At 37.8% G+C, this 17,414-nt stretch overlaps 1 protein-coding gene across 6 annotated transcripts in view; it reads right to left on the bottom strand.

Annotated features, from left to right (window-relative positions):
• LOC143249115 (C-myc promoter-binding protein-like) overlaps positions 1-17,414 on the bottom strand; it is a 37,211-nt gene that overhangs the window by 13,145 nt on the left and 6,652 nt on the right. The window lies entirely within an intron of this gene.

Here is a 17,414-nt window from a genome sequence, read left to right as displayed (position 1 = left end):
AATATACTGCTGTTAAAAAATAAAAGTACTTGATTCGATCACTTATTATTTCTGAACCAAAAAAGCAGTGAACTCAACACTGGTCCACCAATTCACTGACAACATTTCAAGTTTTAGCATACAATGGAGATTAGCAAAATTTACATTCCAATAACATACCAATTTTTCAAAATCATCAATATAAAGCTGTGCAAACTTTACAAATACTTTCTAAGCCCTTCATGAATCACAAATTACAATCAGAATCTTTGACAAACTTCACAAAATTTCTGTATACTTTTGAAAATATCTTTAAATTCTTAAAACTTCTCAACACAAAAACATTATATTTTAGTGCCCTTTCATGTTGTTCTCTGTAACTACCAAAAATGGATTTCCCAAGTCCACTTTATACTGTAACAGAAAAACAGTTACAATTTTTACAAAATTCTTATTTCAAATTTCCAATTGTTCTTCAATATTACTTTCTTGACAAATGTTATAATTTTGGATATAGGTGCCCAGATCTACCTGATACATATGTAACTTTATGAATGATTACTTTCAATAAATACGCATGTACATACAGGCAAACAACACCTATATTTTGGTTACTAATTTCAAATACAACAAGTGAATGTTTTAAAATATCAGTGCTGGATTTTGATTTAGCCTGACTGTGCATCCAACTATTCAATACCAATGGATATGCACATCCAACACTACCAATAATAAGTAAAATTAAACAACTGAAACTTGAAATTTTCAAAATCATAAGAACTGTTAAAATTGAGCTTTGCTTTGTATTTCATTCTATTAGAAATCACAATTAGTACAACATATATTTATCAAAGACAACAGTACTGTTTGCTACTACTTTTACAGTCCTCTTCTTTTTCACTCTAAACACTTATTTTCTGTCAACCCAACTATCACAATATAAAGTTTTTCTAGGTGTAATCTTGCTCTTTATTTCCTTCAGAGCATGGTTATTGTTGTTTCTCATGTAAAACCAAATTAAAAGCTCTCCATGGTAATATATAAATATTTATGTTGATGATTTTATCAAATATACTGTATCATTTTACAAGGTTGTTTTGAAACATAGGATTCAACTCATTTTGTTTTACAATCATCCAAACTATTTTTTATACTTATCTCGCACTCCTACTTGGAGATGATGTAACAGTTATCAACCCTTACTTTCTTCTGCTGCTGGAATAGAACAGTATCCCACAGTGAACAGTGTCCTTTTCACTGTTTTCAGGTTTTACTGATCAAGCTAGTATTGCACAGACTCATTAGTGTCATGCACTTTCAACATTTCAGTGTGTTCTATGTACTTTCATGTACCATGTAGCTGCTTAATTTTATATACTTACATATTGAATCACAAAAGTACAATATAATGCCCAATTCAGCCAGATATAAATTGTTTCATTGTCACAGGGGTACAGCAGAAACTCAGTTTCTTTTACAACTGATGTTCTTTCCTTTTTTTTTTTGTCATGGATTCTCATCTCTCTCACAGATACTTTTACCAGCCATTGAAATGAGCATGGCTGTAAACAGCTATGAGAATAACATGATCATGCATTCAGTTTTATTTTGGCTTCTTCATTTACTCAGCTGTATTTATTCCAATTGAGCACAGTTGTCCCAAACTCTGTTGAATGAGGGGAGTTACAGTCAGAGTTGGTTACTAAGTGTAAAACCCTGGCCAAAGCCAAATTACTAATCTTGAGTCCACTTGAAATGAATATTGAACTAGAATTAACCTTGCAAGCAATGTGCAGCAGCAACTACTGCGAGAAAATGGGCTTAAATGGTACAATACAGTTAACAGCTATGGCAAAAGAAATTAATTAAAAAAAAAAAAAGAGCAAGAAAAATGAAATTGTCATAATGGGCACACAAGTTTCAAAGTAAGAACATAAATAATAATAGATGTAATGAAGTGAAAAAAATAAGAGCATTATGTGTACAGGAAACAAAATGGAAGGAAAAGGCTCAAGATTGTTAGGTGATACTTACAAAATGTCTTACAGTAATGAAAGCACAAGAAGAAATAGGGTAGGCATAACTTAACTTTAAATGAAATTTTTAAAGGTTTGTTTTTGAATTTCACGCAAAGCTATATGAAGGCTTTTTGTGCTAGCCGTCCCTAATTTAGCAGTGTAAAACTCAAGGGAAGGCAACTAATAATCAACACCCACTGACAACTCTTGTGATACTCTCTTGCCAACAAACAGTGGGATCAACTGTCACATTATAATGCCCCCATGGCTGAAAGATCAAGCATATTTGGTGTGACTGGAATTCAAACCAGCTACCCTCAGAATACAAGACATGCCAGACCATGGAATTCTGAAAGAAAAGAGTAATGGAGGTTAAAAGAAAAAAATCACAGGTTGATAGATGTGAAAATAGTAGTTGGGGCTGAAATGATAAATATAGCATCAGGAGAAATATAGACTCTTTAAGAAACATACTCCAATCAGAGGCAATATGATTAGAGGAAGTCTGAACTGCCTTGTAGAAAAAAGGAGGAAAAGTTTGATGGAGTGCATGGAGAAAAAAGGGCACATAAGTAAGGAGAGAGAAAGCTTGCTGGAGAAGGTTGATATTTTACAAATATATATTACCTAAAAAGGTTTTCAGAACACAAAAGAATTAATTACAAAATTTGACAATAAGAAACACAAAATGCAAGTAAGAAAGGATAATTATTGTGGATTGCAAAGTGATTTCAAGAGAGGAAATAGTGATAAAAACAGACTGTTTTTGGAATTAAGCATGAAAGTACAACATGGGCTGTATGTGTTCTGCTCATCACAGGTATTAAAACCCAGTTTGACTCTGCAGACTGAGACCCTGGGGGGCACTTTTAGGTGCATGAAAAGAGAAAGTGCAGGAGAAGAGAATGTAAAATAAATGTCTGGACACTCAACAGAGACAAGGTTAATGAATACAAAAACAAAATAGCAAAACTATGAGAAGATATGAAGAAGAAAGATGGTACATCTTGAACAAGCTGAGAGGGAAAAAGTAAATAAAGAATAAAAAAAAATGAAAACAATACTGGTGGAAGCAACAAAAAGTTTGCAATTTAATTAAAGGAGGAAATCCTTAAGAAAAGGAATATTGGTGGAATAAACAACCGCAAGATGTAATACAATGAACAAGAGAGACATTTAATGAAATGTCAAATAATGATGATGAATATACAAGAACTAGATATGGAGAATACAAGAAGAAAGCAAAGAAAGTACTTGCCAAACTAAAGAGTATAGCCTGGAAAGAATAGTATATGAAATTTGGAAATGTTAGAGAATTAAATATAGGATAGGAAAATCGAGAGAACAATCTGAAAGATATGTTGGATTGGTTGGTTCAGTGTTTTATGGCATAAAGCAACTAGGCTATCTGTGCCAAACATCTGGTAAAAAGTTAAAATTAAAGGAAAAGTAATAAAATTTGTAAAAAAAAATTAAGGTAAAACAAAACAAAGTTTAATTTTTGAATTAAAACATAGAATGCATTAAATCTTATTTTTACATTAATAATAATACAACTTGTAAAGGACTTTCTGCAGCATAATTCTAATTATCATAACTTGTCAGGATGACTAACAGGTAAATTCAAACATCAGCATTAGTCACCTGAAAATGACTTTTCCAGTCCTGGTTGAGTTATTTGACATTATGGCCATTTTCTAATTTCAAATTGAACTACATGTACTTTGATTCTTAAAAAAAAAATTACACTAAAAAAATGTCTAATGTATATTTAAAAAACTTAAATACCATTAAAAAGATTAATAGCCTTTAAAAAAATCAAAAACATTTCTAAGGTCAACAGTGTCACCATCGCTAATAATGCTGTCTGACATTACGGAAAAACCTTGAAATATAAAATGTTTAAAATGGTGCCGTTGTTGAGATTTGGAACAACGGCAAGACAGTAGAATGTGGCTTATTGTGACCTGAGTGTTACACAGACAACACACTGGTGTATCAGTCCCAGATAAAAGAAAATGATGAGTTACAAAACTGTGACCAATGCTTAATCTAATTAGAACAACTTTCTCTTTCCAATCCTTATGGAAGCAAGACAGCCAAAGTCCAATAGAGGATTTTATTTGAAAAAGCTTGTTTTCATGTAATTTGACTGCCAACTGGCACAGTGCCTATCCTTCAATATAGAACCGTAGTCTATGTATGGAACAGGCACAGCAGTGATAGTGCCAGAGCAAACAGATTTAGCTGCACTGTCATCAAGCTCTTTCCTGCAAATACCAACTTGGCCTGATATCCAAAAAAAACTAGATAGAAGTAAATGTTAAAGAGAAATGGGCCAGTCAGTTTTGAATATCAATAAAGACAGGGTGTGAACTAACGTGAAGTGATTCCAGGATCAGTAGAGAACTAAGCAAGTCAGTATAAATAGTGCAATTTAAGTACTTCTTTGCTTTTATGTGATCCAGGGCAAGACAAATGGCATAAAATTCAACAGAGGGGATTCTGTGCACAACTACCAAACCACAACAAACCATGGAAGAGCTCAGAGTCACCTGATTTTGAACCATTTGTATAAATACGGATGGAAGGATGGTTTGAAAGATGTTCAGCAAATAACAGATGGTACTTCCAATGAGGAGTATCTGCTTTTCTCAGATGACTTAAAGAAAGGTCACATTTGGAGATTGTAATAAGCCATGATAGAATGGGCTAACCAACTGAGACAGCAATGTTATCTAATGACAGACCCAATTCATCCAATTACTCCTGGATATGAAGTCCAAAAGGAACAATGGCAGATCATCTGTACTAATAAAGCATGGCCCATCGATGAAGGAAAACACAACCCCAGGTAGGATGCTGTGGTAAGGATAAAAGTTTTAAAGCATACAGTAAAGACAGGTGCAAACTGCGGAGGTGTAGAAGAGGTTCATGAGACTCTGTGTACAAGCTATGGACTGGAGAAGTGCAGAAAGTCCTGGTGTAGAGCCTAAGTCCCAGATGATGAATGGAGTCCAGCATCTTCAAGGCCAAAATTTTGGTAGAAAAGCCACAGAACAGTGACACATAGACTAATTTTGATTGAATAAGAGCACGATATATCTTTAACACAGAATGTCAATCCACTCCTCAAGTGTGAAAGGGAGGACATAGAGGATGTTCAGTGCTCTTGTAAATTAGGCTCATAGCTGCCTATGGTCAAATATAAACTCCAAGAACTTAGTCTCAGGGATCACAAGTAGCACAATGTTACTGAAACTGAGTTCAGGATCAGGGTCAATACCCCTGTTGGTGGCAAAAGTGCATGCAAATGGTTTTAAAACGACAGAAGATAAAACCATTTGCTGAGCTCCACTTCAGTAAACAATTGAGGGCAATCTGTAGCTGACACTCATTATACCTCACGTTTGACAAAAGACATTAGATGTGAAAGTCATAGACAAAAAGCACATTTGCAACAATAAGAGGGAGTTGTTCAGTGATGGCATTAATCTTTATACTGAAAAGTGTGACACTCAAAATAGCCCCGAGGAGCTCTAAGTTCCTGTATAAAAGAATGGAAAAGTGTTGAACTTACATGAAATTGGAATCACATCTCCATTAAAAAATGCTTAATAAAAATGGGTAAATGACCACATAACCCATATTGGTGGAGGTCTTGCAAAATGCCATACCTCCATGTAGTATCATAAGCTTTCTCAAGATCAAAGATTATCGATACAAGATGTCATTTGAGAAAAAGACTTCTCTGACAGATGTTTCAAGTTGAATCAGGCGGTCCATAGTGAAATGCTGTCATTGGAACCCACACTGGATGCCCGAGAGGAGGTTGTTTGATTCAAGTAACCAAAAAGACAAGCATTAACCATCCTCTTTAAGGTCTTACAGAGACGTCTCGTCAAAATTATTGTCTCGTCAAACAGTAGTTTGAAGGGATCTTGAGATCCTTCCCAGGCTTAAAGAAAAGAGAACAATAGCCTGGTGCCAGGCATCAAGAAAAACATTCTCCTGCCAGATCCTACTAAACACAATCAGAAGAATAGCAAGAGAAACAGGAGATAGATGGCACAGCATCTCATAATGTACATCATCAGGTCCGACTGATGTACTGCCAGACCGATGAAGGGGCAGTTGGAATTCCACTAGTGTGAAGAGGCAGTTATAGTCATAAAGACAATCAGCTTGGAAGAAAAGAGGTGATCACTCTACTCCAGTCTTGATGGCTAAAAAGGTGGAGCATGAGGCAGAAGTGCTAGGTATCTGGCAAAAGCTTTCACATAGAGTATCAGCTACTTCCTGGCCACCAGAGAGTAAGATTGAGAGGGGGACAGAATTATACTGCCCACTGACTTTGGAACTGTGGTAAAATACATACTGGTTGTGAACTTAATCCTAGAGTCCTCCAGGCTTTGACATCTTACCCACTGAGTATGTGCGTGGGCCCACTGGAAAGCAATGGGTTCGAGAGTGTGGGATACTTATGAAAAGTATCTCAGGCCCATTTTTGAGGCTTCCATGCCATGTGGCAGGCAGGATTGCACCACAAATGAAGATATCATGGAAAAAGTGTCAAGGTTTTAGGAATACAGTGAGCAGCTGCCTGTATAATACAGTCAATTACTATTGCTACAGCCATCCACTGATGGTTTACAGATGATGGCAGGATCAAGTTCTGCAAAAGCAGTGAAAGAGGGCCAGTTTGTTTGATCCAGCTTCCACCAGGGCACACTTGTAAAGTGGAATCGACTATTGCCAGTCTCTCTCAAAATTGTCAACATTCCATGAAAAGTGGAAGAATACTGAAAAGGAGCAAATTAAGAGATCAATAGCAGTAAAGGACTGACAAGGTGCATGAAAATAAGTATAGAAACCAGTATTAAAAGAAGAAAGAGCAACCTCTTTTATCAATATCAGCACTTCCCCAGAGGGGATGATGTTCATTAAAATCCCCCAGAATTAAAAAGGAAGATGGCAACTGTTCAACAGGAGCATTAAGGTTTGATTGATCATAGGTTTCTTCAGGATACAGGTAGAGAAAACAAACAGTGATGGTTTGACCAAATGAAACAGATGGCAACAGCCTCCAAGAGTGAGTCCAGTGGCAAAGACAAGGTAGGCATATGCAAATCAACCAGCAGTGTCACTACTCCATACACTCATTCATTACACAATCTGTCATTTTTGTGCAAAGAAAACTTCTGAAAGGTGACTGACTGTATCAGCAGGTTTCAGAAATGTTTCCTGTAAGGAAAGACATACAGGATGGTAGGAAGCAATAAGTGCTTTGATGTCATCCAGATTAAAACATAAACCTTGGTAGTTCCATTATATCAAAGTAGTTATTTTTATTTATGTGTAGGCAAAGTGGGTGGAGAGCCCTTCTGTTTTTGGTAGCTTCTTTTTTCTTTATTCAAGGGAGGTCTGTCACCTCCACTGATCCTGCTTTGGGTCGATTAGGCAGGTCTTTGTCATTGGAAGAGGATGTAAACAAATGACCATTTTGCATCTTGGAGCAGGAGAAGAAGATGTACACAAGGAAATGCTCATATGCAGAACCAAAGAAAGTGAATCTCAGGGTTTGCTGGAATGAATGTTGGGGACAGAGATGGGTGTTGACATTCATTCATCAACTTTTTTAACTGTGGAGGTCAAAAGACTCTTCATATGGTTTGAAAATTATTCTTTTGGAGGCAAAGAGAGATCTGTCTGCACTCCTACTGTAGTAGTTGAATGAAGTGCAGTAGCATACACCTAAGATGAAGTAGTGGACAGTAACTTTCAATCTTTGGGTAAGTAATGTTTTGAATCGTCTTCAAACACTGCACCTCTTTTTCTTCCAACAACTTCAGGAAAGAACGAAAGTAGGATGGGTGAGAGTCATTGCAGTTAACACAATGAGGGTCTCTTTCATACTCTTAGGCATCGTCATCCTTGCTACAGCAATGACCACACATCAAGGAACCAGGACAATATGTCTTCAGGTGACCAAATTGCTGACACTGGAAACATCTGAGAGGGTTTATAATGTATGGCTGTACCTTGCAATTGATATAGCCTGCCTTGAAGGTGACAACTGGATGCAGTAATGTAAATGTTAAAATGAGGACATTGATCAATATCATAAATCCATCTTTGCGAGTGGAGATACCTCTCACTGCAGAAACTCCTTGGGTGGAGAAACCAGCGAGAATTTCCAACTCAAATCCCTCTCAACAATAACTCCTCATGAAGAATTCAAAGTAGCATGAGGGAAAACCTCAATAAGTATATCCCCAATCACCTTTAAGTGCGAGAGGAGTTCACTGTGTTGAGATGTGGATGTTTCCACCAATATGTCACCAGAGAAAAAGCTTCTTTACTGACTTTGGAGAGCCAACAAGTCCCTCTAGTCCCTTCTGAATAAAAAAGGGAGGCAACTGCCCTAAAGGTTTGTCTGAAAGAGAATGTAGTGTAAGAAAATGAGGTACAGGTGTTACAGATGTTGAAGATTGCTGCTGAGAATCTTCAAGACATGGTCATTTACCTAGGAACTGTTTCTTCACTATTTTATTTAAGTTTTTATTTGGAGGACCCATAATGAAAAAAAGAATTTTTCGGTACCCACTGACCCCACCCACCATGAAGCCCTACAAGGGGAAGCACTATAATGCCAAACAACGACACTACAGCAATGCCAGGGTATTGTGAGCACTATACCCAAACACCAGCATCAGGCACAATGTCCACAACACCCGTTGAGAACTTCCAACACTGGTACTTGGTTGACTCTAGCCCAAATGGACCATCTAATTCACCCTAGTGGGGACACCCAAAGGCTGCCCATCCACATAACTTCAAGGCCAAAGTGGTGTGTCAGGGTTGGACCCCTCAACCACCAAGATGCTCTTCTCCCCATCACTGGTCACCACGCACAGCAAACACATGGGTGGATGTTTTGATCCCAGAGGAGGTACACTGAAAGAACAAAATATTCCCTGGAAGGTCTCATCAACACGTACAGGAATCCACACCAAGTGAAAGAACAATTGATGGACGATGATTTGTTGTAAGAAGTGTCATCATTAACTGAGGTAATTGATCACCATAATCAGATCAAGGTGATCTCATAAACTTGAAAAATGCAAACTTCATAGTTTGAATGATCTGACCATGATAATTACAAATCTTCATCAAACCCAGTACTTTACACAACTTAACACTCAACTGATTGATTGCTTGATTGATTTAGTGTTTTATGGCACAAAGCAGCGAGGCTATCTGCACCAAACATCTGGTAAAAAGGTAGAAATGTAAATGTAGTAAAATTCATAAAAGAAAATGAAGGTAAAACAAAACAGCATTGAAAAACAGAAAAAGCATAAAACCAATGTTGACATCTGGTCCACAATGTTAAGAGAGAAACCAGAGTATGAGAAGTTGTAAAACACTTTCTGTAGCATAATGGTAATTATCATAACCTGCCAGAAAAACTAACAGGTAAGTACAAGAACCACCATCAGTCAGCTGAAGTTACCCTTTCCAGTCCTGGTTCTGAGTTATGTGTCATTACAGCCATTATAAAAAGGTAAAGCAATAAAAATTTTAAAAGACATGTAGCAAAATTGTAATAATAATTTGCCAAGCATCCAGTAAAAAGGTAAAAGTAAAGTAAATGTAGCAAAATTCATAAAATGAAATGAAGGTAAAAACAAAACAGCAATTAAAAATATAAATGGCATAAAACCAATGTTGACATCCAGTCTACAATGTTAAGAAAGAAACTACAGAAAGAGAAGTTATAAAGGACTTTCTGTAGCATAATAGTAATTATCATAACCCACCAGGAAGACTAACAGGTAAGTACAAGAATCACCATCAGTCACCTGAAGTTAGCCTTTCTAGTCCTGATTTCAAGTTATGTGTCATTATGGCCAATATCAAAAAGTATTTAAAGTGTTAAAAGACATGCAGCAAAATTGTAATAATAACTCACCAGGATGACTAATGGGTAGTTCAAACAGCAGCGTTAGTCACCTCAAGTCAAGTTATTTAATGTTATGGCCATTTTCCAATTTCAAATTGAACTAGAGTAATTGTGACTATTAAAAGAGAACCACAATAAAAAAGGTGTAATGAATAAATATCACACACTTAGATGACATTAAAAAGATTAATTGCCATTAAAAAACTAAAAACTTTATCAAGGTGGACAGTGTCACCGTAACTAATAACACTGTCTAATGTTATGAACAAACCTTGGGACATATGTTTAAAATAGTGCCGTCATTGAGAGTCGTAATGATCGCAAGTAAAATGTGGCTTACAGTGATCTCAGTGTTACACAAACTACACACTGGTGCATCAGTTCCAGATAAAAGAAAACAATGAGCTAAAAAACTGTGACCAATGCGTAGTCTAGTTAGAACAACTTCTTCCTTTCAAACCTTACGGAAGCTAAACGGCCAAAGTCCAATATAGGGTTTTATTTGGAAAAGCTTGTTGTCGCATTGCTCACTCCAAGTCGACTGACAGCTGGCATGGAGCTGAGCCTTGAATACAGGACCATAGTCCATGTATGGAATAGGCACAGTATTGATAGTGCCAGAGCAGATAGATTTAACTGTCATGTCTGCAAGCTCGTTCCCGCGAATACCAACGTGGCCTGGTATCCAGAAAAACTGGATAGAAGTAGATGTTAATAAGAAATGAGCCAGTCGGTTTTCAATATCAGCAAGAACAGGGTGTGAGCCAATGTGAAGCAATTTCAGAGACAGTAGAGAACCAAGCGAGTCAGTATAAATAGTGCAGTTGGAGTACCGCTTAGCTTCAATATGATCCAGGGCAAGAGAAACTGCGTACAGTTCAGCAGTGAACACAGAAGCTGTAGAGGGGATTCTGTGTGCAACCACCGAACCACAACAAACCATGGCAGAGCCCATAGAGTCACCTCATTTGGAACCATTTGTATAAATTGGAATAGAAAGGGTGTTCATAAGATGTTTAGTAAATAAAAGACGGTACTTCCAATCAGGAGTATCTGCCTTTCTCAGATGACTTAAAGAAAGGTCACATTTGAGAACTGTAATAAGCCATGGTGGGATGGGCTGACCAGTGGATTCTGCAATATTATCTAAGGACAGACCCAATTCATTCAATTGCACCTGGACATGAAGGCCAAAAGGAGCAATGGCAGATCGTCTGTTCTGAAAAAGTATGGCCCACTGAGGAAGGAAAACACATCCTCAGGTGGGACACTGTGGTAAGGAATGAAGTTTTGAAGAATAAAGTAAAGACAGTTGCAAAGAGCGAAGGTGCAAAGAAGGTGCATAAGATTCTACGTAAAAGCTCTGAACTGGGGAGGTGCAGAAAGCCTCAGTGCAGAGTTGAAGTCCTTGATGATGAATGGGGTCCAGCATCTTTAAGGCCAAAGGTCTGGCAGAGCCGTAGACCAATGATCCATAGTCGAGTTTTGATTGAATAAGAGTACAATATATCTTTAACATGGAATATCGATCCGCTCCTCAACTGGTGGTAGAGAGGACATGGAGGATGTTCAATGCTCTTGCGCATTTGACCCGTAGCTGCTTTAAGTGTGGTATAAAGGTCAGCTTATAGTCAAAGATAAGCCACAAGAACTTGGTCTCAGGGACCACAGCCAGCGAAACTTCACCGATACGAAGTTCGGGATCAGGGTGAATACTCCGTTGGTGGCAAAAGTGCATGCAAACGGTTTCAGAGAAAGAAAAATTAAAACCGTTTGCTGTGGTCCACTTCAGTATATGATCGAGGGCAGTTTGTAGTTGCCGTTCAATATATCTCATGTTTGACAACTCACACAAGATGTGAAAATCATCAACATAGAGCCCATTTGCAACAGTGAGGGAGTTGTTCAGTGATGTCATTAATCTTTATACCGAAAAGTGTGACACTCAAAACACAGCCCTGAGGGACCCCAAGTTCCTGTAGAAAAGAATGGGAAAGTGTTGAACCCACACAAACTTGGAATCTCCTGTCCATTAAAAATTTTTTTAATAAAAATGGACAAATGGCCATGTAACCCGTATATATGGAGGTTTCGTAAAATGCCATACCTCCATGTTGTATCATAAGCCTTCACAATGTCAAAGATTACTGATACAAGATGTTGTCGTTTGAAAAAGGCTTCTCTGATTGACGTTTCAGGTCTAATTAGGTGGTCCATAGTGGAGTGCTGTCGTCGGAACCCACACTGGGTGGGCGAGAGGAAGTTGTTTGATTCGAGGAACCAAACAAGACGAGCATTAACCATCCTCTCTAAGGTCTTACAGAGACAACTTATTAAAGCAATTGGACAGTAGTTTGAAGGAATCTTGAGATCTTTCCCAGGCTTAGAGAAAGGTAAGATAATAGTATGGCACCAGGCATTAGGAAAAACATTATTCTGCCAGATCTGGTTAAAAACAATGAGAAGAATATCAAAAGAAGCAGGAGATATATGGCACAGCATGTCATAGTGTACATCATTTGGTCCATGAAGAGCCAATTTCAGTTCCACCAGTGTAAAGGGACAATTATAGTCAAAGAGATAGTCAGTTCAAAAAGAAAGAGGTGAATGCTCTGCCCAAATCTTGATGACCATGAAAGTGGAGGAACAAGCAGAAGTGCTAGATACCTGGCAAAAGCTTTCACCTAGAGTATCAGCAATGCTCCAGACACCAGCTACTTCTTGGGCATCAGAGAGTAAGATCAAGAGAGGGGCAGAATTGTAGTTCCCACTGACCTGTCAAACCCTGTCCCATATGACCTTGAAACTGATTGTAAAAGATATGCCAGTTGTGAACTTAATCCAAAATTTCTTCTCGCTTTGACGTCTTACCCACCTAGCATGTGCACAGGCCCGCTGGAAAGTGATGCAGTTTGAGAGTGTGGGATATCTATGGAAAGTATCCCACCACTGACGAGGATATAGCTCAAAACGTGCCGAGGTTTTAGGAATACACTGAGCAGCTGCTTGTATAATACAGTCAGTTACTGCTGCCACAGTCGTCTACTGATGGCTGACAGATGATAGCAGTATCAGGTTCTGCGAGAGCAGTGAAAGTGGACCAGTTTGCCTGATCCAGCTTTCACTGGGGCACATGGATAGAGTGGCATTGACCATGGTCAGTCTCTCTCAAAAGTATAGGAAAATGATCACTGCTTCGTGGATTATCATCAACCCTCCATGAAAAATGGGAGAATAATGAAGGGGAGCAAACCGAAAGATCAATAGCATTAAAGGATTGACTAAGTGTGTGAAAATAAGTTGAAGAACCAGCATTGAAAAGGGAAAGGTTGTGATCAGAGAGCATACACTCTACAGAGCAACCCCTCCTATCAATAACAGCACTTCCCATGAGGATGATGTCTATTAAAATCCATCAGTATTAAAAACGGAGACAAAAACTGTTGAATGAGAGCATCAAGGCCTGATTAATCATAGATCTCTCCAGGCGACAAATAGCTAGAACAAACAGTGAAGGTACGGCCCAAGGAAACAAGAATGGCTATGGCCTCTAAGGGTGTGTTGAGTAACAAAGACAGGGTGGGCACATGCTGATCAACCAATAGTGCCACCCCTCCTTGCACTCATCTATCATACAGTATCAACAGGTTTCCTTTAAGGAAAGACATACAAGATGGAATGGTGGAACAAAGTGCAGTAGCATATGTCCAAAATGAAGTGGTGGACAGTAATTTCCAAGCCTCAGGATAAATAATGTTATGAGTTATTTTCAAACACTGCACCTCTTTTTCCTCCAACCATTTAGGCCAAGAACGAAAGTAGGAAGGGTGAAAACCATTGCAGTTGACACAATGTGGGTCAGTTCACACTCAGAAGCATCGTGGTCCTTGCCACCCCAACGAGCCCATGTCAGTGAACCTTGACATGACGTCTTTGAGTGGTCGAACCTCTGACAAAAATGTCAGAGAGGGTTTGGAATGTATGGCTGTACCTTGCAATTTAGATAACCTGCCTTGATAGTGGCAGGTGCACATGGTGATGTACATGTCAAAACGAGGATATTTGTTGGCAGTGTAACTCCATCTTTGTGAGTGGAGATGCACCTCACTGCAGAAACTCCTTGAGTGGAGAAACCAGCAAGAATCTCTGACCCAGGGATGTCCTTCAAATCCCTTTCAACAATAACTCCTCGTGATGAATTCAAGGTAGCATGAGAGGTAACCTCAATAGGTACATCCCCAATAACCTTTGAATTTAATAGGAGTTCACTGTGTTGGGATGTGGATGTTTCAACCAATATGTCTCAGGATCAAAGCTTCTTTAGTGACTTTGGAGAGCCAGCAAGTCCCTCCAGGAGGCTATTTGCCCTAAAGGTTTTTCTGAAAGAGAATGTAGGATAAGAACATGAGGTACAACTGGTGGTAGAGATGTTGAAGATTGCTGATCAGAGTTTGCAAGACGTGGTTGTTTACCCATTAACTGTTTTTTCACTATTTTATTTAAATTTTTTGCAGGAGGATCCATAGGAAAAAGAGAAAATTTCGGTGCCCATTGACCCCACCCACCATGGAGCCCTACGAGGGTACACACTACAATGTCATGCAAGGATATTGCAGCAATGCCAGGGTTTTGTGAGCACTATATCCAAACACAAGCATCAAACACAATGTCCACAACACCCATTGGAAACTTTCAACGCTGGTACTTGGTTGACTCTAGCCCAAGTGGACCAGCCAATTGACCCAAGTAGGCCACCCAAAGGTTGCCCGTCTACAGGAATTCAAGGCCAAAGTGGTATGTTAGGGCTGGACCCCTCAATGACCAGGATCCTCACCTCCCCTTCACAGGTCGCCACGCACGGCAAACATGTAGGTTGATGTTTAAATCCCAGAGGAGGTAACCAGAAAGAACAGAACCTTTCCTGGGAGGTCCCCTCACCACGTACAGGAATCCACACCAAGGGGAACACTCAACTGACTGTTGAATTTGACTCCTTGATTAGTGTGAATCTCATCTTATGCTCTCAACTGAGTTATGCACAACTTAACTAATTTCTCTGCAACTGTTCAAACTAATGTAGGAGTCACTAAACATATTTAATCTCACTTGATGAAGTAATAAGTTAAACTATTCTTACTGTCAAGATGTTTATATGAAAATATTTGATAATACGTAGGGCTGTTCTCTGAAATAAAGGACCTATAACTCACTGATAATTTTTCTTACTGTGGATGTTTAGTTCCCTGACCCATACAGGCAGTGCAGTTCTGACATCATTGCTCTGTATTCCTATGGTAATAGAGCCAGTAAAATTAATTTTAATTAGCTATTGCTTGAGACACTCTGTGATGTCATTCTAACTGTATATTATGTAAAGCTCAGAGAATCTTGGACCTCAGAGATATCCAAAGAACTAGCCACTTCATGTGTTTCATACCATGCTTGCATAAGTTGTAATGATTGTATAATGCTCATTCCTATACCTCTGGTTGATTAAATTGTCAATGATTAAATGCATCTCTGTAATATGTTCTTATCTGTGATAGTTGTTCTTCACCTAGTTGAACAACAACTAATACTGATGATGCTAGATCTGGGTCCTTTATTTATTTCTGTCCTAACTTTTCTCTCGTAGCATTTAGTATCTGTTCCTCAATATTTGCATAAATTATTGTCACAGTTAAGACAAGGTTTTGCAGCAACTTGCATCTAGGTTTCAAAAACTCTACAGAGAGACAAGCTCTCTACTGGCAGTGAGAAAGAAAACCTGCATTTCTACAATTCTGGTTGAGTTGGTGTGGTCCAACAAAGTTTTGATCCAACATGTTATTTTACTTTTTGGCTTTTTTAAGTTATACAACCAATTAAATGGGGCAAATTCTGCTCTAAGAGCAATTTTAATATAAAAATAGCATTAAGTTAGTCTATGCTATAACACGTATTATTCCTTATTTGACGTACAATAGTAATGCTCCAATTACACCGTTGCCAGAATTTATAATCTGGATGAATGGAACATCTCAAAAAAGATGATAATGATGCATCAACCAAGCCATATTTTGTAAAGCAATTACTTATATAATGCTCAGTCCTTTTACAATGGTACAATTCCTGGTTCCTATTTCCAACTTAAAAGTATGCTTTCAATCAATTCCTTAAGAGAGATGGCAAATTAACTCTCTTGAAATGGGCTTAATTGAACCAGCTGAGTTCATGACTCCAAACTGAACTTTATAGTTTCCATACTATAGGTCCACAATCCCTTTTCCAAAACCCTTGGGGCCAGTTGTGTTTCAAAATCTGCAATTTTTTTGGATTTTAGAACAAATGTATCATCCCAGTAGGGTCCAGGGTAGCACCCCATATACTTCAGTAAGTTGCCGCACAGACACACCACAATCAAGCTTCTGCAATAACTCCACTTTCTGCATTATTGATAATGTCAGATGCTTCCTTTTCCTTTTTGTCACTGTTACCCATAGGGTTACCTGCAGCTGTTTTTGACATTTCCACAGTGAAATTAAAAACAAAGTCACAAAATAAAAGGTAAGAAAAAAATATCAGCAAAGAGCAGACACACATGTGACCAGTAGTAGCACTGAGGCACAACTGATGCGTCTGTTAGACTGCTGGGTGTGGGGTTGGGTCAGCTGCTATACTGACGCTCCATGCTCCATGAAAAAAAACTTCGGTTTTTGGAGCTTTTCGAATTTCAGAACTTCAGAGAGAGGATTGTGGGCCTGTAAAACTTCTATTTTATTTTGTGTATCCCATCACAGAATTTTGCAAGCCTTCAATAATTATTAAAAATTAGTTGTAAACAACAACAACAAAAAAGAAATCAGAATTTTTAATGAAGTACTTTCACTGAAAATTTCTCCATAAATGTATTGAGTCAGAATGTTGACTATTTTTATTGCAAAGTGATTTTCACATGAAGATTAAAAACTATTTTTCTTAATCAAAAAATTCTCAAACTTCATTTGCATAACCTCTAAAATCTCCTAAGTAAAAGTTTCAGTAAAACTTTGTCTTATCCGTTATTTTCTTTACCCTAACTACTCTATACAAGGTTAGGCAAATTGAACAATGAACAACCTTGTAACCACCAAAAAAATTCAAATGAATTTATATTACCACTGGTTTTTTTTGTTGAATGATTTCTCATTGTACCTACATTTGTTTATTCTAATTAGTTTTAAACTTGTAACAATATAGATCTGTTTATTCTTAAATTTTATTGTTTTACTGCCCTTTAAACATTAACAATATTTTTACAATATAACTAACTTGTAAATCACTTTGTGAATATGCAATTCACATTAACCTATCTAATTATATGATGCACAGGGTATTTACAAGTTGCTTGCAAGTGTAGCTCTTGATTTTCTTTTTTTTCTTTTAATTTTAGGTAATCTAACGTAAAATGTTTCTAACTTTTAAATTTTAGT

The sequence above is a fragment of the Tachypleus tridentatus genome, chromosome 4 (genome assembly GCF_004210375.1).
Source record: "Tachypleus tridentatus isolate NWPU-2018 chromosome 4, ASM421037v1, whole genome shotgun sequence".
Lineage (NCBI taxonomy): Eukaryota > Metazoa > Arthropoda > Merostomata > Xiphosura > Limulidae > Tachypleus > Tachypleus tridentatus.
This window is presented reverse-complemented; position numbering and strand designations above follow the sequence as displayed.